Consider the following 26095-nt stretch of genomic DNA (forward strand, 5'->3'; position numbering starts at 1 on the left):
CAGGGCTATGGTAGCTCATTCTTCATGAGCAATTTCAACCTAAAAGTAGCGAATTGCAGCCTCAGAAGTGAAACAGTGTGCGAGGTAGAATAACCGGAGAAAGTAAAATGTCCTCGATAATCAGGCCATATGAAGGCTAATGGATCATTGCTGAGCAGCCTCCATTCTGAGGTCAAACTTGGACCTCCCAGTGGGAAATAGGCAAGGAGTTCCTAAAGAAGTCAGAGAAAAGCAAAAGGCCATATATTCCCCCCTCAGACACCTCTCATGCTGGAAGCTGGAAGAAAAACAATACACAAGAAAGGAACTCAAGAAAAATATTTTTGTGTGTGTGTATGTGTGTATGTACATATGTGTATAGGGACTTGTGTGAGACATGGGTACAAATCTACAATGAAAGACCTAAGAGAATAAAGTGATTCTAGAATTCAGAGGGAGAATTCCACAGTTTTGAAAGAGTGTTTATAAAGAAAAAGAGTAAGTTGGGCTTTGATGGAGGGGCAGCAGTTGGGGAATTGTAGGCCATTCCATGTGCTAAACACAACAGAAGCAAGAAGGCCAAAGACTGACTTTGCGGAAGGTTGAATTTGATCTATATACAGAAAAAGCTACAGAGAGGTTCGAAAGGTCACTATGACAGGTGCTGTCACTTTTGGCTGGTACATCAGTCAAACAGACCCTTCCAGACTTCTCTGGCTCCATAACCTATGTGTCGACACAGTGAGAAAGTATCATCTAAAGGTCTCACTTGTAACTTTTTTTTTTTTTTTGAGACAGAGTCTGGCTCTGTCATCCAGGCTGGAGTGCAGTGGCCCAATCTCGGCTTACTGCAAGCTCTGCCTCCCGGGTTCATGCCATTCTCCTGCCTCACCTCCTGAATAGCTGGGACTACATGTGCCCACCACCACACCCAGCTAATTTTTTGTATTTTTAGTAGAGACGAGGTTTCACCGTGTTAGCCAGGATGGTCTTGATCTCCTGACCTTGTTATCCGCCCGCCTCGGCCTCTCAAAGTGCTGGGATTACAGGCATGAGCCACCGCGCCCAGCTGTAACATTGTTTAATACAAAGTGGTAGACTGTTTACTTTCTGTTAAAGGGATTGGCTGGTAGTGTGAACAATCACTCTCATTAATAGAATATATTACCAAAATAGAAGGCCTCAAGACACACCAGAAATAGTAAAAGTACTTGGGATATAGTTTAACCAAATAAAGATTCATGTTCTTAGGCAGAGAAATTACATTTCAAGACATTTTTTGACAAGAGAAAAGGACCCCTGAGGTTGCAGAATTGAGCCTCCGCTTGTATTATAATGTGTTGTATCATGTCAATAACGATACTAGCCATACCTTCCCATCCTGTTTATTCTTCTCACCATGGGCAGAGTTTGAGGGGTCTCAGGACCTAAGTCCAGCCAATCAGAACCTCTCTCAGGACTTTTATTTCAAAACTACCAAGGAATAGTTTTTGTCCCTCATTAGAGGTTCGTAGTACTACAAGCTTATAAATTTAAGTCTGCCATGAGACACCCACCCCAATTCCATGGAGAAAGCTTCTTTGTAGTAGGAAAAAGTGAGTTCAACATGAAAAGATAAGCAGAGATGAAAGATGGGTGGAGAGAAGAAAAGAACCCTTTGTTTTTCCCCTTGAGATCCCATTTCCTGCCTTTTTGTCCTTAATTCTCTGAGCTATTCCAGTTGCTTTCCAAATTATGTGGGCCAATGCATCTCTTTTGTTCTTAACCTAACTTAATTTGGGTTTCAACCACTTACACATAAGTGCCTTGAAAAATACAAAAATTTATTTCATGAGACTCTGGATTTGGAGAACGTCCAGACTCTGGGATGATCATTGAAAGGACGTAGAAGATCTTCTAGGTCATCTGCAGGAACTTCTAGCTGGACACTTATAAAATAAAGAAGAGGATATGGACTGCCAGCTGCAGAATTATGAAACTGTGGCTCCTTGCTGTTCATATTCGCCATGGGGAACGGCAGAGCAGCTGGTAAGTGGAATAAACCGGACAGAAATCCAGAGTCCAATATACTCCAGCACTACCAATTTCATCCCTGCTCCTGCTTCAGCTGCTCCTATCTCCAAAGAAAATTAAGGACCACACTGAAAATCTGCCTTTCTCTATTCTTCCTGTGTTCTAGGATGCAAAGGACTCCATATTTACAGAGATCTTAGCACAAATTGTTAATGGTTTTATTGGTGGAATAGTCAGAGAAGTGGATAAGGCTTCTCCCCTATAGTCTAGCTAGACCTTTTACCTACATAAATGTTGATCTTCTCAGCAAGAATTAGCCTTTGATACTGTCTACAGGCTCTACAAAAAGCTTCCTTTGCACTCTCCTTTTCTTACCTAAAACAAAAGTTTATTTTGATCTGCAGCCACAGTTATAGAAAGAAACAAGGAAGACCCTTTGTGATAGACTCCATAATCTCTCAATACCTCAAGTGCTTCTGAAATGGTAGTCTCCATTTGCATTGCAGAACTTCAAACCGAGCTGGACTCATCTGGACTTTTTCTGGCCTCTTCACCAAGCCTTATCCAAGGCTATATTTACTGAAAATGATGCCGCTCTGTATTACTGTGGAACTCTGGATGGTGGGATGAAGAAACTGATAGAATAAAGGTAATCAGCTGTTTTATCAAACAAGATTTGAGCAAGTAGACCTAATGACAGACAGTGGCTGCAGTGATATCCCCAGTTCTGAAAGCATTATCACTGAGTTGTGCGTGGGAGAAATGTGTAGATAATGCTGAACTTTGATTCTTAGCTTCACTTGGCTGGAAGTCATTGGTCCTGCCATCTCCTAAAGAACTTCTGTTTTGTTTTGTTTTGTTTTGTTTTTGTTTTTGTTTTTGTTTTTGTTTTGAGACAGGGTCTCACTCTGTTACCCAGGTTGGAGTGCAGCGGCATGATATCGGCTCACTGCAATCTCCACTTCCCAGGCTCAAGCAATTCTCCAGCCTCTGCCTCCTGAGTAGCTGGGACTACAAATGCAAGCAAGCCACCAACACCCGGCTAATTTTTGTATTTATTTGTAAAGATGAGGTTTTACCATGTTGCCCAGGCTGGTCTTGAAGTCCTGAGCTCAAAGCAATCTGCCTGCCTCAGACTCGCAAAGTACTAGGATTACAGGCATGAGCCACTGCACCCGGCTTGCTTACTTCTGATTTCTGCTACTCTTGTTCCCTAAGTCATTTGTCAAATTCCATCCTTTGGCCTATCCTGCAGCTTGGAATTCTACCCAAAGATATTTGTAATGGATATATGCTTCAGATATGAAACTGACTTTATGTCACTACCACAGCAAGCCCAAATACATAATCTATCTGGTCCAGGCAAAGGATGCCTCCCCTATACCCAAGACAAGCTTAAAGCTCTTTATCGAGATATTAAATCTACTTGAAGCAAAGAACTCCATTTTTTTTCTCTAAGGCCGACTGAGCATTTCACATAGATAGAAGATAAGGAAACTTCTTCTTTACATTGTGATCTCCTCTGACAACTCTGTGAGGACCATATACTTAGAAAATTGGACTATTAGGATGACTACAACTCTCTGTAATCAGGAAGGTGTGAGAAATGGCAAATAAAAATTGATCACCTGAAATGGGGGAATGGAGAGATTCATTTTGACATATGCATTGCCCCAGTTCTCTTGTGGGGCTTGATAAGGCATTTCCCGATGACCCCCTTGATGACCTGAATGACTGCAATGGGGCACTCTCTCTCAGTTCAACAGTCCCCCAAGACATTCTGAAGTAGGATGCATGCTTGAGACTCCAAAGTGGAATTTCTAAACTTTCCTTTTTCTAATCAAATGGTCTATATGGCTCAAGTTCTAGAGAAAAGAAAAAAAAACACCAACTCTGCAACTCTGGACAAAGTTAACTAGTGATTTTCAACTTATTATCAGTGGCTCAGTTTTATGCCTTCAGAGGCCTGATAATGAGATTGAATTTTGTGTCAGGGTCTTAGAGACCGTAAGTAGCAGTGAAAACAAAAGTTTTATCTCTACACCAGCCTTGGCTTATCCAAACTCAGGCCAACATCCCCAAAATAAGACTTGAAGCTATAGCACATCCAGAGGGAGCCATCTTATTACAGAAGATCTGTAGTTCTTAAAAAAATATATCAAAGCCTCTTTCAGCTCTGGTTCTACCTGTAAGGAGCTTGGGAGTTGCCATTGTATTTTAATAACAAGTAAAAAGCCAAACTGACTAAAAAATCAAACTTTTCTTGGATCTGTAAAAGGAATGAGGACACAGGGCAAATGGCCACTCTCAAGACTGAAGAGACAAACAGGCAAATACAGGAAATCAAAGCTTACCAAAGCAGAGGCCCACAAGTGGAAACCACCATAGGAAGGAAAAGCTGAACTGTAATTGATGAATCTCAGTGCAGACAAACCTGAGAGTTAAAAACCCTAGGGGGATCCAGGCACAGACGGCCCCCCACAATATTGTGAAATATACCACCAAGAGCTTGACAATGTTCTCACAGTAAACATCAGGGAACAGTCGTCTTGTGCTTCCACAGTGGAAGGAGAAAAGGAACCATTTTGAAATACGCCAAAATATTTTTTCTTAACAAGTCCCGTGCTGTCAGGAAATACTAGTTAACTAGAGCCTATCCTACTGGGGTAGTATCAAAGCCTAACAGACCAGGGGACAGAAATATCAAATTCCGGTGTGATACTGGAACCTTTAGAACTTTAGGTTCTAAAGTGAACCTTTAGACTTCCATGTGTGAGAAAGGAACTACTCAATTCCAACCCACTCTAGTCATTCTGTCCCACCTAAAGAAGTAGGAAAAAAAAAAAAAAGCTGAGAAACACTTCTGAGGTTCACAGTCCAGAGACACAGGCTTACTAAAACACTAAGACCTAATCCTAGAACTAGAGAATGCTTCCCTTCTCCCCACACCCTACCACCACATTACTAAAGGCCTATTTAGGGCAATTCCTTTTACCTGTTAGGTTACATCCAACTACCAGGAAAAAAATACAAGGAATATCAAAAGACAAAGAACACAATTTAAAGAGACACAGAAAGCATCAGATCCAGACATGACAGGGGTATTTGAATTATTATACTGGATATTTAAAACAACTATGATCAATATACTAAAGGCGCTAAGGGATAAAGCAGACAGCATGCAAGAACAGATTAGCAATGTAAACAGAGAGATGGACATCCTGAGAAAGAACTGAAAAGAAATGCTAGAGATAAAAAACACTGTGACAGAAATAGAGAATGCCTTTGATGGGCTCATTAACAGACTGAACACAGCTGAGGAAGGAATCTCTGATCTTGAGGATATTTCAATAAAAACCTCAAAAACTGAAAAGCAAAGAGAACAAAGACAGAGAGAAACAGAACAGAATATCCAAGGACTGAGCAGCAACGACAAAAGGTGAGACTTATATTTAATGGGAATACCAGAAGAAGAAGAAAAAGAGAAAGAAACAAGAAATACTTGAAATATAGAATTCCGTACCCTGCAAAATTATCCTTCACAAGTGAAAGAGCAATAAAGACTTCCTCAGACAAAGAAAAATTGAGGAAATTATTGACAGTAGATCTGCTTTCTAAGAAATGTTAAAATAAGTTCTTTAGAGGTAAGGAAAATAATATAGGTCAGAAACTGAGATATACAGAAAGGAAAGAAGAACATCAAGAATGGACTAAGTGATGATAAAATGAAACTTTTTCTTTTTCTTAATTGACCAAAGAGATAACATTTTTTTCAAAATAATAGCAACAATGTATTTGATTATGTATGCTTATGTACATAGCACATATACATATAACACATATGTGTTATATGCATGTTAATGAATATATATACGTATGTGTATATATATGTGTGTATATATATGCTTTTCATGCTTCATATAAGTGAGATGAAAAAGAGCAATGAAAGAAAAGATGGGAGGGAAGAATTAGGTTTTTAAAATTATTATTATTATATTCTTGCACTACCTGTGAAATGGCATAGTGTTATTTGAAAATACATTTGGATTCATTGAAAATATATATTGTAAACTTTAGGGCAATCACTAGAAAAAGAAAAAAGCAATATAACTGATATGCTAACAAAGGAGAAAAAATGGAAACACATAGAATGCCAACTAAAACTACAAAAGGCAGAAAAGGATCAGAAGACAAAAAAAGAAACAAAGAACAAGGACAACAAATAGAAAACAGTACCAAGGATGGCAGACATTAATTCAACTATATCAATAATCACTTTGAATGTCAATGGTCTAAATGCACTATTTAACAGACAGAGTTCGTCACAATGAATTAACAAATAAGGCCCACTTATGTTATCTACAAGAAACCCTATTTATATAAAATTACATATAGATTAAAAGTAAATGGAAAAAATACATACCATGCTAACATTAATGAAAAGAAAGCTGGAATATCTATATTTCAGACAGAGGAGACTTCAAAGCATGAAAAGTTATCAAAGATAAAGAAAGGCATTACATAATGATAAAGGGGTCAGTATTCCAGGAAGACATAATAATTCTTAATATGTATGCACCTAACAACAGAGCATTAAACTTCATAAAGAAAAAAATCATAAAACTGTAAGAAGAAATAGATCAATCAACTATCACAGAGACTTTAAGCCCCTTTCATCAGAAACAGACAGATACAGCAAGCAGAAGTTCAGAAAGAGCATAGTTGAACTCAACAGCATCATCAACCAACTAGATATAATCAAATTCTATAGAATACTTTATCAAATAACAGCAGGAAACACATTCTTCTCAAACTTATATGGAACATTTACCAAAATAAGACCACATTCAGGGCCATAAAATACATCTTGACAAATATAAAAAAGATAGAAATAATACAATGTCTGTTCTCAGATTACAGTGTAGTTAGACTAAAAATATCAGTAACAGAAAGATAACTGAAATATCCCAAAATACGTGGTAATTAGACAATATATGTCTAAATAACATGTGGGTCAAAAAATAAATCTCAAATATTTAAAAATTTTGAACTAAGTGAAAATGGTTATACAGCTTACCAAAATTTGTAGAATGCAGCAAGACCCATGCTTAGAAGAAAATTTATAGTATTAAATGCATATATTAGAAAAGAAGAAAAATCCAAAATCAACAATCCAGGGTTCCCCCTTAGGAAACTAAAATAATAAGAACAAATTAAACCCAAAATAAGCAGAAGAAAAGGAATAATAAGAATTAGAACAGAAACCAATGAAATTGAAAATAGGAAATCAATAGAGAAAATTAACAAAACCAAAAGCCCATTCTCTGAAATGATAAATAAAATTCATAAATCTCTATCCAGGCTAACTTAAGAGAGAGAGAGATGGAGAGAACACAAGTTACCAATATCAGACATGCAAGAAGGAACATAACTACAGATCCTACAGACATACAGAGCTAATAAAACACTATGAACAATTTTATGCTCACAAATTTTATAATCTAGATGAAATGGACCAATTCCTTGAAAGACAATTTTTAAAAACTCATACAATACTAAATAGACAATCTAAGTAAGCTTATGTCTCTTAAAGGAATTGAATAAATAATTAATAATCTTTATAACAGAAAGAACCATGCCAAAAGTAGCTCAGTGGTGAAGTCTACCAAACATTTATGAAAAATAAATATCAATTTTCTACAATCTCTTTCATAGGAGCAGAGGGAATAATTCCTATCTCATTATATGAATTCAGCATTACCCTACTGCTAAAACTAGACAAAGACATTACAAGAAAACTACAGATTAATAATATCTCTCATACACATAGGTACAAAAATTGTCACCAATATATTAACAAATAGTATTCAATAATATATAAAAATAATTATACACCACAAATTAAAGGTGTTTATCCTGGGTATGCAAGGCTGGTTCAATATTCTAAAATCAATTAATGTAATTATCATATTAATTAACTAAAAAATTACATGATCAGTAGATGCAATATCAGTAGATGCAGGAAAAGCATCAGACAAAATTCAATACCCTTCCATGATTTCTTTAAAAAGTGTGGGGGGGAAGGGGTGAGTCAAATAGGAGTACAGGAGACCCTCCCTAACTTGATAAAGAATATCTACAAAAATCTTACAGCCAACATTGTATTTAATGGCAAGAAATGTGAAGCTTTCTCACTAAGAATGGGACCAAGGCAAGGATGCTTCCTCTTACCACTCATTTTCAGCATTCTACTAGATGTTGTGGCCAATGTAATAAACCAAGAAAAATAAAATGAAAAACACACTGATTGAGAAGGAAAAAATAAAACTGTCTTTTTTAGCAGATAACAGAATCATCTATGTAGAAAACCTAAAAGATACAAGGTTAATATACAAAAGTCAATATTATTATTACTAAAATTACAAAAATTATCCAGGCATGGTGGCGTGCACCTGAAGTCCCAGCTACTTGGGAAGCTGAGGCAGGAGAATCACTTGAATCTGGGAGGTGGTGGCTGCGGTGAGCCAAGATCACACCAATGCACTCCAGCCTGGGCAACAGAGCAAGACTCCATCTCAAATAATAATAATCTTGATGAATTTTAATGAATTTAAATATCATTTAAATTAGCATCTTCAAAAATGAAAACTTAGGTATAAGATGTACAAGATCTATATGAGTAAACCTACACAACTTCAATAAATAAAATCAAAGAACTAAACAAATGGAGAGATATACTATGTTAATAAGAAGACTCAGTAATGTCAAGAGGTTAGTTCTTCCCAACTTGATCAATAGATTCAATGAAATCCCAACAAGTTATTTTGTGGATATGGATAAATATTTTAAAATTTGCCTGGGTGCAGTGGCTCATGCCTGTAATCCCAGCACTTTGGGAGGCCAAGGCAGGTGGGTCACAAGGTCAGGAGTTTGAGACCAGCCTGACCAACATGGTGAAACCCCATCTCTACTAAAAATACAAAAATTAGCCAGGCGTGGTGGTGCATGCCTGTAATCCCAGCTACTCAGGAGGCTGAGGCAAGAGAATTGCTTGAATCTGGGAGGCAGAGGTTGCAGTGAGCTGAGATCACGCCATTGCACTCCAGCCTGGGTGATACAGTGAGACTCCATGTCAAAAAAAAAAAAATCTAAAATTTATATGAAGAAGCAAAAGATTCAGAATAGCCAAGACAGTATTAAACTATATTAAAGGAGAAGAACAAAGTTAGAAGACTGACACTACTGACTTTAAGATTTACTACAAAGCTGAAGTAATCAAGATAGTGTAGCACTGGCAAATGAATAGACAAATAGATAAATGGAACAGAACAGAAAGCACAGAGATAGGCCCAAATAAATGTAGTCCATTGGTCTTTGACAAGCAAAGGCAATACAAGGGAGAAAAGAGTCTTTTCAACAAATGGCACTAGAAAACTGGATATCCACATGCAAAAGGATGAATCTAGACACCATCCTTCCAACCCTTCACAAAAAGTAACCCATAATGGACTACAGACCTAATTTAAATTTAAAACTGATAAAACTCCTAAAAGATAACAGGAGAAAACCTAGATGACATCGGATATGGAAATAACATTTTAGGTACAACACCAAAGGCATGATCCATGAAAAAAAAAATTAATAAGACGAACTTCATTAAAAGTTAAATCTTGTTCTCTGTGAAAGATACTATCAAAAAAATGAAAAGACAAACCACAGACTGGGAGAAAATATTATGAAAAGACACATCCAATAAAGGACTATTATCCACAATTTACAAAGAAATCTTAAAAACTCAAAAATAAGAAAACAAATACCCTGATTTAAAAAATGGGCAAAATAACAGGCACCTCACCAAATAATATGATACACAAATAGCAAATAAGCATATGAAACTATGTTCCACATTATATAGCACCAGGGAAGTGCAAACGAAAACAACAATGAGCTATCACTCTATACCTTCAGAAGGTCAGCATCTGAAACACTGACAACAAATGCTGACATGGATGTGGAGCAACAGGAACTCTCAGTCATTGCTGGTGGAAATGCAAAATGGTACAGCCACTTCAGAAGACAATTTGGTGGTTTTTTACAAAACTAAACATAAACATATTCTTACCATATAATCCAGCAGTCATGCTCATTGATATTTAATCAAAGGAATTGAAAACTTATGTTCATCTTAAAACTTGCACATGGACGTTTAAAGCAACTTTATTTATAATTGCCAAAACAAGCAACTGAGATGTTCTTTAGTAGGTGAATGGATATATAAACTCTGGTACATCCAAACAACAAAACATTATTCAGTGCTTAAAAAAAAGAAACAAACAAGGAAAAAATATATATATCAAGCTATGAAAAGACCTGGAGGGACCTTAAAAGCATATTACTAAGTAAGATAATCCAATCTGAAAAGGCTATGAACTATATGATTCCAACAATAAGACATTCTGGAAAAGGCCAAACTATGGAGACAGTAAAAAGATCAAGCTGGGTGTGGTGGCTTATGGCTGTAAGACAAGGACTTTGGAGGCTGAGGCAAGAGAATCACTGGAACCGAGGAATTGAGCCCAGCCTGGCCAACATAGCAAGACCTTGTCTGTACTATAAAAAAACAACAACAAAAATTAGCTGAGTGTGGTGGCACATGCCTGTAGTCCCAGCTATTTGGGAGGCTGAGGCAGCAGGATCGCTTGAGCCCAGGAGGTACAGGCTGCAGTGAGCTATGATCAGGCCACTGCACTCCAGCCTGAGTAACAGAGCCAAACCTTGTCTCAACTTAAAAAAAGAAAAGAAAAGAAAAGAAAAAGTCAGTGGTTGCCAGCGGTTGGATGAAGGGAATGATGAATAGGTGGAACACAGAGGATTATTAAGGCAGTGAAAATACTGTGTATGATACTTGAATGATGGATACATATCATTACATATTTACTCAAACCCGTAGAATGAACACCACCAACAGTGAGTAAAGTATGGACTCTGGGTGATTATAATATGTCAATGTAGGTTCATCAATAGTAACAAACGTACCACCCTAGTGGGTGATGTTGATAATTAAGGAGACTGTGGATAAGTCAGGGCAGGAGATATATGGGAAATCTCTCTAGCATTCTCTTATTTTTAATTTTGATTTTGCTGTGAACCTAAAATTTCTCTAAAAATTAGTCTTTAAATTGTTAAATTACATATAATATATATTTTATACAAGTTATATAATATATATTATATTTTTAATATATTATATTTTTATATATTATATACATGTAAGTGCACACACACACACATAAAGCCAAGGCTCTACAAATAGCTAAAACAATCTTGAAAATGAATAAAGTGGAATAATGCACTCTACCTAATTGTAATTTAGCTACAGTAAACAAGGTGGAGTGCTATTGGTGAAAGAGTAGACATATAGATCAATGGAACCAAATAGAAAACTCAGAATTAGACCCCTGTAAATATTACCAACTTATTTTTATAAAAATGAAAAAAATCAGCAGAGGAAAGGTGGCCTTTATAACAAATGATGCTGGAGTAATTGGGCAACAATGACCAAAAAACAACAAAGAAACACCTTAACCAAAACCTCACACATTATTCAAAATTTTTCTCAAAATGGATCATTAACTTATATGTAAAATATTTTAAAATGTAAAACTATAAATCTCTTAGAGAAAAGCATAGAGGAAATTCTTCAGAATATATGGCACAGCAAAAAGTTTCTAGTTTTGACACACAAGAAAAGATCATTAAAAATAAAAATAAATTAGATCTCATTAAAAACTTCTGTTATGCAAAATATCCTGCTGAAAGGAATGAAAAATAAGCTATTGACTGGGAAAAAAATATTTGCAAGCCACTAGTAAAAGATGTCTAGTATTAAGAAGATACATAAAACTCTCAAAAGTCAACAATAGAAAACAAACAGTCCAATTAGAATGTAAGCAAAATACACTCAGACATTTCAACAAAAAGTATATAGAGATAGCAATAATTAAATGGAAAGATATTTAAGATAATTAACCATCAGAGAAATGCGCATCACAACCGTGATGAAGTATCACTGCACACATATCAAAATGGCTAAAATAAAAATAATGATCCCAGGAAATGCTGGCAAAGCTTCAGAGAAACTGGATCACTTACACATCGCTGATTAGAACGGAAAATAGTTCACTGTCTCTTACTGTGCTAAACATGCAACTACCTACAACTCAGCAATTGTACTCCTGAAGACGTGAAGGCATATGTTTATGCATTGCTGGTGGAATTGCAAAACCTTTAAGACACTCTAAAAAAGTTTGGTAATTTCTTTAAAAAGTAAACAAGCAATGACTATGTGACCCAGCAATTGACCTCTTGGTCATTTATGCTAGGGAGATGAAAACTTATGTTTACATAAAAACTTATGCATGAATATTCATAACAGTTTTATTTGTATTAGCCCAAACTGGAAACCACCTAACTATACTTCAATGGGTGAATGGTTAAGCCAATTCTAGCACATCCACCGCATGGACTACTAATCAGCAATAGAAGACAGCACCCTGCAGAGTTCACATAACTTGAGTGAATCCCCAGAGAATTAGGCAATGGAAAGAAAGTAAATTCCAAAAGTTTTAGATTGTATGAGTCTATTTATATAAAAATGTTAAAATAGTAACATTTTAGAAATAGAGAAAAGATTGTAGCTTGTCAGGAATTAGGGAAGGGAGTGGAGAAGGTGGGAGAAGGAAGGTAGATAATGGCTACAAAAGGGCAACAGATGGGATCCTTGTGGTGATGGAACTATTCTGTATCTTAACTATGATGCCGAATACAGCACACCTATCTACATGATGAAATTGTATATGAGTTTAATGACTTTTCTTTTCCTACACAACAATCAACACAAGAGCATTCCCAAACCTCTTTTAGACCTGTCAGGTTAGTTTGTTGTCAGATATCTAGATGAACTTTCTTTTCCAAATAAGTTATTCTCTGTGAAAGCATTTTGAAACTGCTTATAATGTAGTATTAGTAAGATTGTTTCTCTGATACAAATATGGAATTTGTTCTCCATAATAGAATATTCAAACCTGTATATCTTGTTGTCTATTTCAATAGTTTTAACGATCATCTTTTTTTTTTTTTTCACATTTGTTACGTTTACTCTGCTGGAAAATACCTTCACGCTTACAAGGATTCAAGTGTCCTTCAGAGTCCTCCTTAACAAATATGTTCATACCATCAAAATATTCCTAAAAAATGTTGTCGGCATATGACATTGAACTACATAAATATTTCCAAGAGGATGTACTAGTTAGTAGATTATTTTGTTAATACTAAATTAGGATGCTTTTTCTCTGTAAATGTTTTTCTTTGAAAAATATTTAAAAGCTTCTACCATGGCCAAGGCACTGGTAGAAGATAGAGATGTGGAGAGTAGATAAAGAAATAAACCAATAAGGGATCTCTTCCTTAATTAAATCACAGTTTAATAGTGGGGATAATGATCGTAAATATATAATTATAATAATATAATCATCGTGCTCAATAGCTACAAAAAAGGCTGTATCCCACTTTCTCATTATCCCTGGTCCCTTCCCTGTGGACTGCACAGTGTGCTTTACTAGTTAACAGAAAGGAAAAATTGCTTATGGATTTCTTAACCAGCTCTACGCATTAAGAAAATACACTGATGATTGGTAATTCTGTCTGCCTGCCCTCATGCCTGACCCATTCTCCACCTATCTTCGATCTACTTTGTGTCCACCTGGGACTGACCTTGAGGCCAACCTTGACATCTCTGGGCTCCCATCCCTGTGGCTTTTAATTGGTGTTAAGAAGGCAACAGAAGGCACTGGCAGGAGATCAGAGCTAATGAGGAGAAAGATTTCAGGGTGGTGGCCCTCCCCCACAGTACACACACACACACATACACACACACACACACACTCTCTCTCTCTCATTCCTCCCTGTCTAAGCACAAAGAATCTGGTAATTGTTATGACACTGTGTCTACTAGAATTGGGTGCAGCCTCCTTTCCACAGCTTCAGCTTTCAGCTCTCACCTGAATTTGGTAACTCTATTTCCTGTCCTTGCCCTTCAGGTAGACGGTGATAATGGCTTCTTGCTCTGATTAGTTCCAGGGTAACTCAGTAGCACTTGGTGGTTGCCTTAACCTTGTCTATCCCTCTGTAATAGTCCCTTCCTCAGATTGCCTTCAACATCCCAGATAAATAGTACTTACTATTTAGAAAGTTACTTACAGAAAATAGTACTTACTTACAGAAAATAGTACTTACTATTTTCTGGTAGGACCTAATCAATACACCTGGGATTATGCCTGTAATACAAAATTGGAAAGGAAAAGTGACAAATGGCATATGGATTAGAGAACTGCTCAGGTTCAGTGGAGTAAGACATCTTTTCCAGCTAGCAGATTAGAGTGAACTTCATGGATGAGAGGCAGTCGAGACAGACAAAGGTTAATTCTCTACCTTTCTAATGAGAATTATGGGGTTTTCTCCTGTGTGTACATGCATAGATTTGAACTATGCAGAAAGAAAAAAAAAAGAAAAAGAAAACAAACAAAACGAATATTGCTCCTGGAAAGCACAACTAACTATGGGTTACAGAGTTTGCCTTTCTGATGAACCTGTGAAATGTCAGCATCTCTCTCTATGTGAGCCTGATTGGAATGCTCCTGTTGAAATGTCATGGGGCCAGCTGCATCCACAGTGGGAGGTGGCATGGCCTTAGCTGGGACTGTGCAGGGCTTCAGCAGCACCATGTGCAGAGGCAAGCCACTGTGAGCTCAAATAGAGAAGCAAATCTACCCTCCTTTCTCTCTCTGCATCTCCTCACCCTTATTTCTCCTGTAACCCTGTATCTCTGCCTCTCATAAACAGCACATAGTTTGCAAACAGCATGAGAGTAGCGGGAGGGGTGGGGAGACTTTTCTCTTTTTAAAGATCAAAACATTTTGCTCCTACTAAGAGGAATTAAAATGATATTTAAAAGGAGTTAGCACAATGGTCAGGAAGAATTGCATCACACCACAGAGTTATATGGGCCATTGGTCATTCCTCTTATTTTAATTTCCTCACTCTGGCAAGCTCCAGGGCTGAGGCCCCAATCAGCACTCAAATCATGGTAATTCCACAAACACGTGGAGAGAAAACGGTAAGTAAAAATCTCAAATAACTGTTCCCAGGAGAGCTGTGGCCTTCTGGCCCTCCTTCCGTTTTCTTACCTCTTGCTCTCTCTTTTCTCTTCCCTTCCTCTTTCTCTTTCCATCCACAATTCCTTCTCTCTTTTCTTTTTTCAGTCTGTTTATGTGGGAATAGGAGAGGGGAATTACAGTCATTATTTAAAATGTACCTTGGATGGTAATCAAAGCTAGAATTATTTCTAATGAGATATTGGAAGAAACAATACAAAACAACCGAATTGCTCTATAAAATTTAAAATGTTAAAGCAGTCTTACTTGGGCTTGTGTTGCTGAAGCCCTAAGACATTAAGGCATCTGAAGCTGGAGAAAAGGTCCCCATCATCCCATTTTCAAAGAAATTTGGGATCCACGGCTGTAATGAGGTCATATAATGGATTAGTGTGGCTCTTTTCCTTGTGTGTTCTCTACCTTCGAATTGGTTACTTTACAGGTGGAGCCATTAGATCAAAGAATGTGTATTAACTGAGTCACCACCTCCAGGAAGCCTTGCCTGATGCCTGTTCCTCATCCAGGGACATCCGTTATATTGCATGTCAACCTCTACTGCAACCTGCCTGTTTGCCCACTTTCCTCCCTCTCTAGACCTAAGTTCACCCAGGCAGGGACTATGTTGCATCCCCTCGGGATTCCTACTCACAGGCCAATGGATTCAGTGAGAACTCGGTGATTCCTGTTTAGTAAATAATTTATTAATAAACTGAAAGATACCTATCTGCAAAAAAAACAGGCATTTTTTGAATGTTTTTATCTCTTCCTTGTAGATAAAATCAACCCAGCATTCATTCAGTCTCTGCTCATGTCCTTATATTGCAAGATCTTACCATCACTCTGCAGAAAACTTTCAGAGAAATGTCAAGGGTTGCAGAACAAAGTCTGATCTCCTAAATTTGGCAAACAACAATTCCATGAAAACCCCAGCCAAATTCATCATGATCAGCACTCAGACATCCTGCCTGGTCATCTGTACTTCAGCCAAGTGAAACTATTATAGTTCTCTCATTAGGCCGGCTCCCCCCACCTCCCTGTTATCCCGCCCCATCCCCCTCCTTAGAAAGCCCTTCTCCTCCCCAATTTCTTAATTGGTCATCTCCTTTTTGCCCGTTGAAGTTCTCATCCTTAGCTCAAGCTCCTCCTCCCACTGTTTCCTGCCCCCACTGTGATAGGGCTTCTCTGCAACCACAGATCATGTTCCCTATACAACTCCCAATGCTTATCGCACTGGGCTGTAAACAAGACTTGGTCTGTCTGTCTCTCCTCACCCTCCATCCTCCAACCACACACATGCAACCACTCAAAATGATTTGACAGTGAGTCAGCACTGCACATTGCTTGGAAGGGAGATATTGCCCAACATGTGTTAACCAAATAAATGAATGAATAACCCAGCCAAGAAAGGAGAGCAAAGATGTCAATTTAGTCTTCAATATTGTTTTTTTGCACTGTGTTCTTATCATAATGCTAATATATGGTCATTATATTACAAATAGTAATTATTATAGTAGGTATTATTCCCCATCCTCGCTTATCTTTATCAATTAGGAAGGCAAAATAGAGCCTCATTGTTTACATTTGTGTTTTTATTATAAGTGAGATTAATTTTTTTCTCTAAAGTTTAATGTCCATCTGTAAATGTCATTACTAAATGATCTACTTGTTTTTTATCCATTTTTATTGGAGTATTCAATCTGTTGATTATTCATATATGAAAATTCTTCCTATATACAATTAACAATTATTTTTATCACATTTTCAAATAGCTTTTAAAGCTTACTTTATTCCTTTTATTTTTGTTTATTTTTGCCTGGTTAGTGAGACATAAATATTTTTAACTGTTGGAAGGCAAATATATCAATATTTTTAATATGATTTCTGCCTTTGAATTTATTTATAGAAAGGTTTTCTATTTGTTTCATTTTTAGATTTCATTTTTTAATCTTTCTGGAATTTATTTCGGCAGAGAGTATATAATTTCTCCACAGAAATAACTAATTGTCCCAGCATGATTTATTGAATAATTCATAATTTCTCCTTTATTTGAAATGTCACACTTATCAGATGCTAATAAACATTTTAGTTTATATATATACATGAGGTCATTGCTTGCCTATCAAAATCTGGTTTTAAATGTTTATTTATATACATGAGGTCATTGCTGGCCTATCAAAATCTGGTTCCATTGAAAAAGATATTTTTCCTTCAACACAGCACTGTAAGAATTCAGTTTTTTTTTTAAGATTATTTTATCTTACAAGACTTTTTAATATTTGGCAATGTAAGTCATATTTTACCTTCTCCCTCTTGTCTCCCATTTATTCTTCTAATTATTTTCTTAACCTATTCTCCAAGATTTACACTTTATATGAAATATAGGACATGTTTTGAAATTCCAAAACAAAAAAGTTATATAAAACGTTGATTGAAATAAAATAAATGCTTTAAATGAACTGAAAAACATAACACTATTATACTTCTGAGTACATCTCATTTTATATTCCTACATAAGGTTTTAAAAGCTATTTACAGCAAATACCTGATAAAGTTTATTCCAAAATATGGGATATTCTCTGCAGATTTTACGAAAGGGGCCTCTTCTCCCCCATATTAATTTTCTATTGCTGCTGTAACAAATTACCAGAAACGTAATAACTTAAACCAAATTTATTCTTATGGTCATGGAGGTCACAGTCCAAAATGGTTTTCACTGGTGTATTAGTCAAGGTTCTCTAGAGGGACAGGACTAATAGGATAGATGTATATATGAAAAGGGAGTTTATTAAGGAACATTGACTCACACAAACACACGGTGAAGTCCCACAATAGGCCATCTGCAAGCTGAGGAGCAAGGAAGCCAGTCTGAGTCCCAAAACCTCAAAAGTAGGGAAGCAGACAGTGCAGCCTGCAGTCAGTGGACGAAGGTCCAAGAGTCCCAAAGCTGAAGAACTTGGAGTTCAATGTTCCAGGGCAGGACGCATCCAGCATGGGAGAAAGATGTAGGCCAGATGGCTAAGCCTCTCTAGTCTTTCCACATTCTTCTGCCTGCTTTTATTTTAGCCATGCTGGCAGCTGGTTAGATGGTGCCCATTCAGGTTGAGGGTGGGTCTGTGTCTCCCATTTCACTGACTCAAATGTTAATCTCTTTTGGCGACACCCCCACAGACACACCCAGGAACAATACTTCGAAACCTTTGATCCAATCAAGTTGACGCTCAATATTAACCATCACGACTGGCATGAAGCGCCATGGCCCCTCTGAAGGCTCCAGGGGAAGATCCCTTTCCTAGCCTTTTCCGGGTTCTTGAGCTGCATTTTTTGCATTGCTGATCTCATATGGCCACTTCCTCTGTCTTCAAAGTCAGTGAGATTGCATTTTAAAATCTCTGTCTCTGTCTTCCTGCTCCCGTCATCACATCATCTTCTATAGTAAACTCTCCTTCTGCTCCCCTCTTAAAAGAACATTTAGGATTACGTTTAGTGCCCATGTAGATAATCCAGGATAATCTCCTCATTTTAATATTTCTAATTTAATCTTACATGCAAAATCTCTTTTGTCATATAAGGTAACAATAACAGGTTCTAGGGATTAGTACCTGGGTAACCTTGGGATCATTATTCAACCTACCACCAACACCCAGTACTTATGACTTGAAGTACATTTTAAATTTAGTCTAATGGTTTTCTAGATAGATGATTAAAGCAACTAGAAATACTGAAAGATTTTGTCTCCCTTAAGAAATTAAACTTTTTATTTTCCCTATCATATTGTATGAGGTATAACTTTAAGAAAAGTAAGTAATACAGGTAATAGTGGGTATCTTTTCTTACTCTTGATTTTTAATGGAAATTCCTCAAGTGTTTCACCAACAGGTTATAATTTTTCAAAACCATTTAAACTTTCATTTTATTGATGTTGTATTATTGCATTCTCATATTAAAATGAAGGGATTAGAAATGAACTCAGATTGAAATTTTCAGATGCATTGCTCTTCACTGACCCTCTGCCTTGATTTCTATAATATTGTACTTTTGAAAAGCCAGAAAAATTACCTATTGTTTTTGTGTGGCCAGAACTCATCCTCTGACTCATTCTTTGAAAATATCTAGTGCCCCGTTCTTATGCACCATTCACTCTGTTAGGTCTTAGAAATGTCAAGGAAAACAAAACCACTAGAGTCAGAAGAAGAGGTGGTCATCTGGTCGGGCACGGTGGCTCACACCTGTAATCCCAGCACTTTGGGAGGCCAAGGCAGGTGGATCATGAGGTCAGGAGTTCGAGACCAGCCTGTCCAACATGATGAAACCCAGTCTCTACTAAAAATACAATACAAAAATTAGCCTGGCGCAGTGGTGGGCTCCTGTAATCCCAGCTACTAGGGAGCCTGAGGCACGAGAATCACTTGAACCTGGGAGGTGGACGTTGCAGTGAGCCGAGATCTCACCACTGTACTCTAGCCCGGGCAACAGAGCAAGACTCCATCTCAAAAAAGAAAAAAAAAAAAGGTGGTCATCAACAGATAAATGCCCATTATTAATAAATTGTGTTCAATGTTATGAAAGTAAAAACAGCTCATTAAAATAAATGGAAAAACAGAGAAGTGGGATGACAAAGTGACAAAGTAGATTATATACAGAACTGTGTATTTTGCTTTTCAACGCATAAAACCAACATAGATTAAGACAAGACCTCTGGACAACAGAGGATAAAAATTTATGTCATTTTTCCGTGCTTATGGAGAAAAATAGACTTTGCTAGATAACTGTGAAAATTATTCTAATTTTATAGTTAAAAATATTTTGGGAAAGGATCTATTTTTGAGAAAGTCTTGGGCTAGGCTCTTCTGTTTAGTTCCATGGCAAGAATGACATTAGATCTACAAAAAGATTTTCAGTATTGTGCTACTCCACCACTCCAAAATGACTGTTACTGGGACAGAGGCTAGAAATAGAAAGACTGATGGCTTGTAAATAATGTATTTCTAGAATCAACTGTACTTGACCTTAATAGATATCTTAGGTACATTAGTTCCCCTTTATCCATAGTTTTGCCTTCCTTGGTTTCAGTTACCTGTAGAAAACTGCAGTCTAACAATACTAAATGACAGATTCCAGAAATAAACAATTCATGAGTTTGAAACTGCAAACCATTCTGAATAGTGTGATGAAATCTCATGTCACACTGCTTTATCTCATCTGGGATGTGAATTATCGCTTTGTCCAGTGCATCCATGCTGTATATGCCACCCACTCATTAGTCATCGTCATCGCCTGCTCTTGACATCTAACCATCCATAAACATCATCACGGCTCTATCATCCAGGGTCACCAGAAGCTGATGATCCTCATTCTGAGGTATCGTCAGAAGGCCAATAGTGGTGCAGTGTTATGTCACAATGCCCATGTCATTTACCTCACATCTCATCATGTAGGCATTTTATCATCTCACATCATCACAGGAAGAAGAGTGAGTACAGTAGTACAATAAAATATTTTAAGAGAGAAAAAAGAGAGATACCACATTCACATAACTTTTACTACAGTATATTGTTATAATTGTCCTATTTTATTGTTAGTTTTTCATCTCTTACTGTGCCTAATTTATAAAGTAAACATTATAGTAAGTATGTATATACAGAAGAAAGTATAGTGTATATGGAGTTTGCTACTATCCTCAGTTTCAGGCATGTACTATGGGTCTCAGAACATATCTCCAGCAGATAAGGGAAGGCTCCTGTTTCGGCAACTGTTCTGTTTTGTGAGATTAATGTATATTTTCTCTTATCTCTTTACCTTTATTTGATTTTGATATCACAGTAATAATCTTAGTGTACTATAGTTTCTAAATTTTATACACTTGTCAAGCTTATTAGACATTTTTGAATAATGCATATTTTAGGCTCTTTCATGAAAACTCAGAATCAGAATCTCTGTTCTGGAGCCCTGAAAATATGCATTTTAAACATATTTCCCGATAATTATATGCACACTGAAGTTTGTGACCTATAGGTGTAGTGATTAATTCCAGTGGCTTCATAGTCTAAAAATATATTAATCATCTGACTTTTGAAAATATTCTTTGTCTTAATTTACTCATTTATGAAGTAGAGATGAAAAATCTTGCAAAATAAGAGAGGTTTTAAGAATTATTTAAAATAATATTTGCAAAGAACATAGCTTGGACCAAGGTCTTTTTTCACAAATACTTCTTTTGATACTTTTAAAAATTGATTTCATATTTATAGCACTTGTGTTATTATAAGTCACTACCTTATTGGGTTCCAGGTTCATATTCACATTCAGTTCAGTTTTAATGTAACATAACAACTCTCAATTTAATTTTATTTGTCTATTTCATGGCTAAAGAAATCCTTGAGTGTTTTGTTATTCTTTCACAGGGAGTACTCAAAGTCAGAATCGTTAGTGTTCTGAGTCAAGGAATATTTAACTGGATAATGGATTTAGAGATCTAGGATGTGATTTTGACTGCCCTTCTGGAAAAGTCATAATGCCTCAGGCCATGGAAACAGGAAACTGGAACTGAGTTTCTCACATAAAGTTCTGTACCATCAAAGATCATTCTCATTGTGAAACGGGAAGTAGAATATTTTACTCACCAGTCCTAAGGAAGCACCATCTATCTAAGTTCATTCATTTTATAAAGTAGAAGGTATAATATGGAAATGGAAAGGAGCAAAGAGATTCACTGTCCACTTGGAGTCCTATGAGAATAGTGACCCAGGAGGAATATCAAACCTTAGCCTATGCCAGGCCTGAAGGCACTGTCTGAATTTACAATACCTACCAGGTACGGGAATCTAAGTTATGAAATTAACATAAACATATTTGCACCGTGATGAAAAAACTAAAGCATCTTAGCAGGGGCAAAAGGTAATCCTCTATTCACCAGAAGGACCCCTCCATGACTGATGGAACTGGAAGACCAATGGAAAACATGCCCCAACAATGGCAAACTGCCTGTCAAACATCACAAATGACACAAAAAAATAAATTCCTATAAGAGAGTCATAAGTTACAGCAAATATAGGAATATGAACCCCAAGAACTAAAAAAATTGTCAATTTATTGTTTCAAAGTACTATAAATGTATTAATATCAACAACTAAAGAAGATAAAACATAAACAGAAGAACAAAAAAAATGATAAAACAACCAGAGGATATTTGAAAGAACCAAATAAAATTACAGAAATGAAAACAATAATCATTTGATGTGGGGAAAAAAGCCCTCAATGGACAGACTAAACAAAAGATAGGCACAGTTGATAAGATAAATAGTTAGAGCATGGATTTGAGGAAAAGTCATGTAGAGAGTAGAGTAGAGAGGTTATTAAACAGAAAAAATATTAAAAAGTTAGGAACATGGAAGACAGAAGAAAAGGCACCAAATTAAGTCAAATAGGTTTTCCAGAAACAAAAAATAACAGGAAATGTGAAGATAATATATTTCAAAATATAATGGTAAAAAATTTTCTAGAATTGATAAAAGATAAACTCTTAGATTGAGGGACCACCCAAAATACCAAGAAGGATGGTTTACAAATAGAAAATGTGGTTGATAGCAATTGTTGGTAAGAATGTGAGGAGTCCAGAACCCTTGTGCACTAAGTACATGTATGGCAAATTGGTATAGCCACTCTAGAAGATGGTCTAATATTATAATGTAAAATTAATTCTAGAACCCAGTGCGAGTACAGAAACACTTTTAGAAGTATTCCTGTACTCTCTTTTAGAAGTATGTCTGACTTCTGCTTCTGGAACTACATATCATACCCACCCTCACTCTCAAAAAATATTCTTAAATTGATCCGTAAGGGAACATTCACAAAAGTGCTTTCCATATTTATCTTTGGGTTAGTAGAGACTTGGAGGCAATCCAGGTGTTTGTCTCCAAAAGATAATTTAAATGTAGTGGATGGTAATTCCATTTTTGCCATAGATAGAGCAAAGGAGCCCAGCATGAGGGTTTGACCAAATAGCTTAATCCACCATCAACAAGTAGAAGTTCCGTCACCATTTAACCTTGTCGCTTCCCCATTCTCTGGTCTTATTTCAAACATTCTTATTACATGAATTTTGAATCTTTTTATTTTACACTCCACTTTTCTCAAGCTCTCATGTTTTCCAGCATTAATGGTTTTTATTTTTTTTTCCATCTGTGCTGTATTCTGGTTAATTGCTCATATGTTAATTCAGTTTATGATTCTCTCTTCATTTGTATCTAATTTGCTGTTTAAATTGTTGATTGGATTTTTTATTCCAATGACTTTATTTTTTATTTCTGGAAATTTGATTAGCTTCTTTTTACAGATATTCCTTTTATAGTGTTTGTATTTTCATGGGATTTTAATTACTGTTAAAATATTTTGGTGATATTAAACTTAATTAGTTTGTGTTCTCTTTTTAATTGTTTTATTTTCACAGTGTTTCAGGCTTTAATATTTCTGTTAATTGAGTCTACTAACACTCCATTTTGGTGCATTGTTTAACTTTTTAAACAATAAAAATCAAAAAAGCTTTTATTGTAAGCTAATCTTTTTTTTTACTGTAAAGATCTTTTCATAGCATAAATTATGAAACTGTCTGGGTAAAGAGATTTTGTGTTTATGATGGTAAGAAATTCTAGGGCTATCACTTACCCAGAATTGGTGCTCATTTTATTTTCTAAATATTTAGAATCCAAGATATCTTTTGGTAAATTGAATCACAATATGAGAGGTTTTCGGACTCATAGAAAATTTTCTTATCCCACATTGCAGGCAGAGAGGAAATGAACAAAATATTTTCTTTTTTTTTTTTTTGATTTTTGGTTCTCTGTTCAATTTAGGTATAATCCTCATAGGATTAAGGCTTTTCTTTTGGGTAATACAGTTTTAAATTTTCATCCCTGTGAATCAACATTTTCCATTACTGTCTCTGTAGACATAAAGCCCCACTCTCTAGACCAGGGCTCTCAACTTGAGTACTGTTGACTTTTGGCGTCACAGAATTCTTTGTTCTGGGTGGTTTTCTTCTGTACTGTAGAATGTTTAGCAGAATTCCTAGCTTCTACCCTCTGCATGCCATTAATACCGTTCATACTATGCCACTCCCATAGTTGTGACAAACAAAAATTTGTCTGCGGATATTGCTTAAGTGTCCCCCTGCTTCAGGGCAAAATTATCTCTTAGCTACTTGAGAGGCTGAGGCAGGAGTATCACTTAAGAACCACTTTGGGCCGGGCCCAGTGGCTCATGCCTGTAACCCCAGCACTTTGGGAGTCCGAGGTTGTTGGATCACCTGAGGTCAGGAGTTTGAGACCAGCCTTGCCAACGTGCTGAAACTCCATCTCTACTAAAAATACAAAAAAAATTAGCCGGGCATGGTGGCGCTTGCCTGTAATCTCAGCTACTTGAGAGACTGAGGCAGGGGAATCGCTTGAACCCGGGAGGCGGAGGTTGCAATGAGGCAAGATCATGCCATTACACTCCAGCCTGGGCAACAAGAGCAAGATTCCATCAGAAAAAAAACAAAACAAACAAAAAAAAACACCACTGATGTATGTTACTGATCTTTATCTCTTTCAATTGTTCAATCCTCCTGCCTTCCAGCCCCTCCCCACCATGAAAGCAGCACAGCAACAACTCCTCACACAATCATTTCAGTAATTTCCAGTTTATTCTCATTTTTCTGTCCTGGTACCTGAGAAATTTCTTTAGAATCTAGCAATCTCAGCTATATAGTTTTTAAATGTTTGCTTAAATTTGTTGTGCACTTCTATATGTTTCCAGTGAAAGAGTTTTTGAGTTATTTCAGCATAGCACTTATTGCACAAGCAGGAAGAAGTCCTCTGACTCTCCAAAGAGGATTCTCTTCAAAAAACCTGCTCTTTAAAAACCTGATGTAAACTCCTGATAACCCAATCAAATAATACGCCAATGGCAATTTTAAGCTTCAGGAATATCAACAACATCAAACATCAAATATCATCGCAAGCATCATTAAGTTATTGAGATTCGACCACATGTAGAGGATGACTTTTCATCTTTAGTGTAAAGATCTCTCTTCTGAAATGTAGGCTGCACATATTTCTATTCATTTGTTACCATTCTTACAAAAGCACTACCAGGAATGTCAGAAAGACATTGTCTGAGATGGTTTGTTCCATCACCATGACCCTAATATGTGTAGCCTATTTAAAAAGAGATAAAATGCTAATTTTGATTCTTATAAAGCATTTCTTCAATTATCAAAATATTTCTTCATAAATTCTTAGATAGTAAAAAATTTTATAGTAATGAAGAGACCACTGGCTTTAGAGTTAGAACCCTAGGATCAAATTCTGACTCTCAATTGTGTGACCTGAGACCATTTGCTTAACTTCTGTGATCTTCAATCTCTTTTTCAGGTTACAATAATTACTGCTTTACTGAAAGTTTTACAGATTTAATAAGACAATGTGTATATATATTCTTTACTAAAATATAATGAGCTGGGCACAGTGGCTCATACCTTAATCCCAGTGCTTTGGGAAGCCAAGGTGAGAGGATCATGTGAGGTCAGAAATACAAGACCACCCTGGCAACATAATGAAACCCTGTCTCTACAAAAAAATCTTTTACATTAAGTGGGAGTGGTGGTGTGCACCTGTAGTCTTGGATACTTGAGAGGCTGAGGCAGGAGTATCACTTAAGCCCAGAAGTATGAGGTTATGATGAGCTGATCATGCCACCGCATTCAAGACTTGATGACAGGGCAAGACATCATCTCTAAAAAAGTGAAAGAAAAAGAAGGAAAGAAAGAAAGAAAGGAAAGAAAGAAAGAAAGGAAAGAAAGAAAGAAGAATGGATTTTACAATCATAAAATATCACAATTTATAGATGAATCTATG

At 36.4% G+C, this 26095-nt stretch overlaps 2 long non-coding RNA genes across 4 annotated transcripts; one reads left to right on the top strand and one right to left on the bottom strand.

Moving 5' to 3' along the window:
- Positions 1 to 2563: 2563 nt before the first annotated feature.
- LOC134807188 (uncharacterized) lies at positions 2564 to 20514 on the bottom strand. Of its 2 annotated transcripts, XR_010146977.1 has the most exons (5): positions 20278 to 20514; positions 18008 to 18658; positions 15237 to 15312; positions 14287 to 14327; positions 2564 to 2627 (listed from the first exon to the last, which is right to left on the bottom strand). It is a non-coding gene; the product is annotated as an uncharacterized LOC134807188 (long non-coding RNA). The 2 variants fall into 2 exon arrangements; XR_010146976.1 differs by lacking the exon at positions 20278 to 20514 and having other exon boundaries at positions 18008 to 18795.
- A 90-nt stretch (positions 20515 to 20604) lies between these two features.
- On the top strand, positions 20605 to 25975 carry LOC107966774 (uncharacterized). Of its 2 annotated transcripts, XR_001706717.3 has the most exons (3): positions 20620 to 20673; positions 21605 to 22686; positions 25613 to 25975. It is a non-coding gene; the product is annotated as an uncharacterized LOC107966774 (long non-coding RNA). The 2 variants fall into 2 exon arrangements; XR_010146975.1 differs by lacking the exon at positions 25613 to 25975 and having other exon boundaries at positions 20605 to 20673; positions 21605 to 22231.
- Positions 25976 to 26095: the final 120 nt, after the last annotated feature.

The sequence above is a fragment of the Pan troglodytes genome, chromosome 8 (assembly GCF_028858775.2).
Source record: "Pan troglodytes isolate AG18354 chromosome 8, NHGRI_mPanTro3-v2.0_pri, whole genome shotgun sequence".
NCBI classification, from domain to species: domain Eukaryota; kingdom Metazoa; phylum Chordata; class Mammalia; order Primates; family Hominidae; genus Pan; species Pan troglodytes.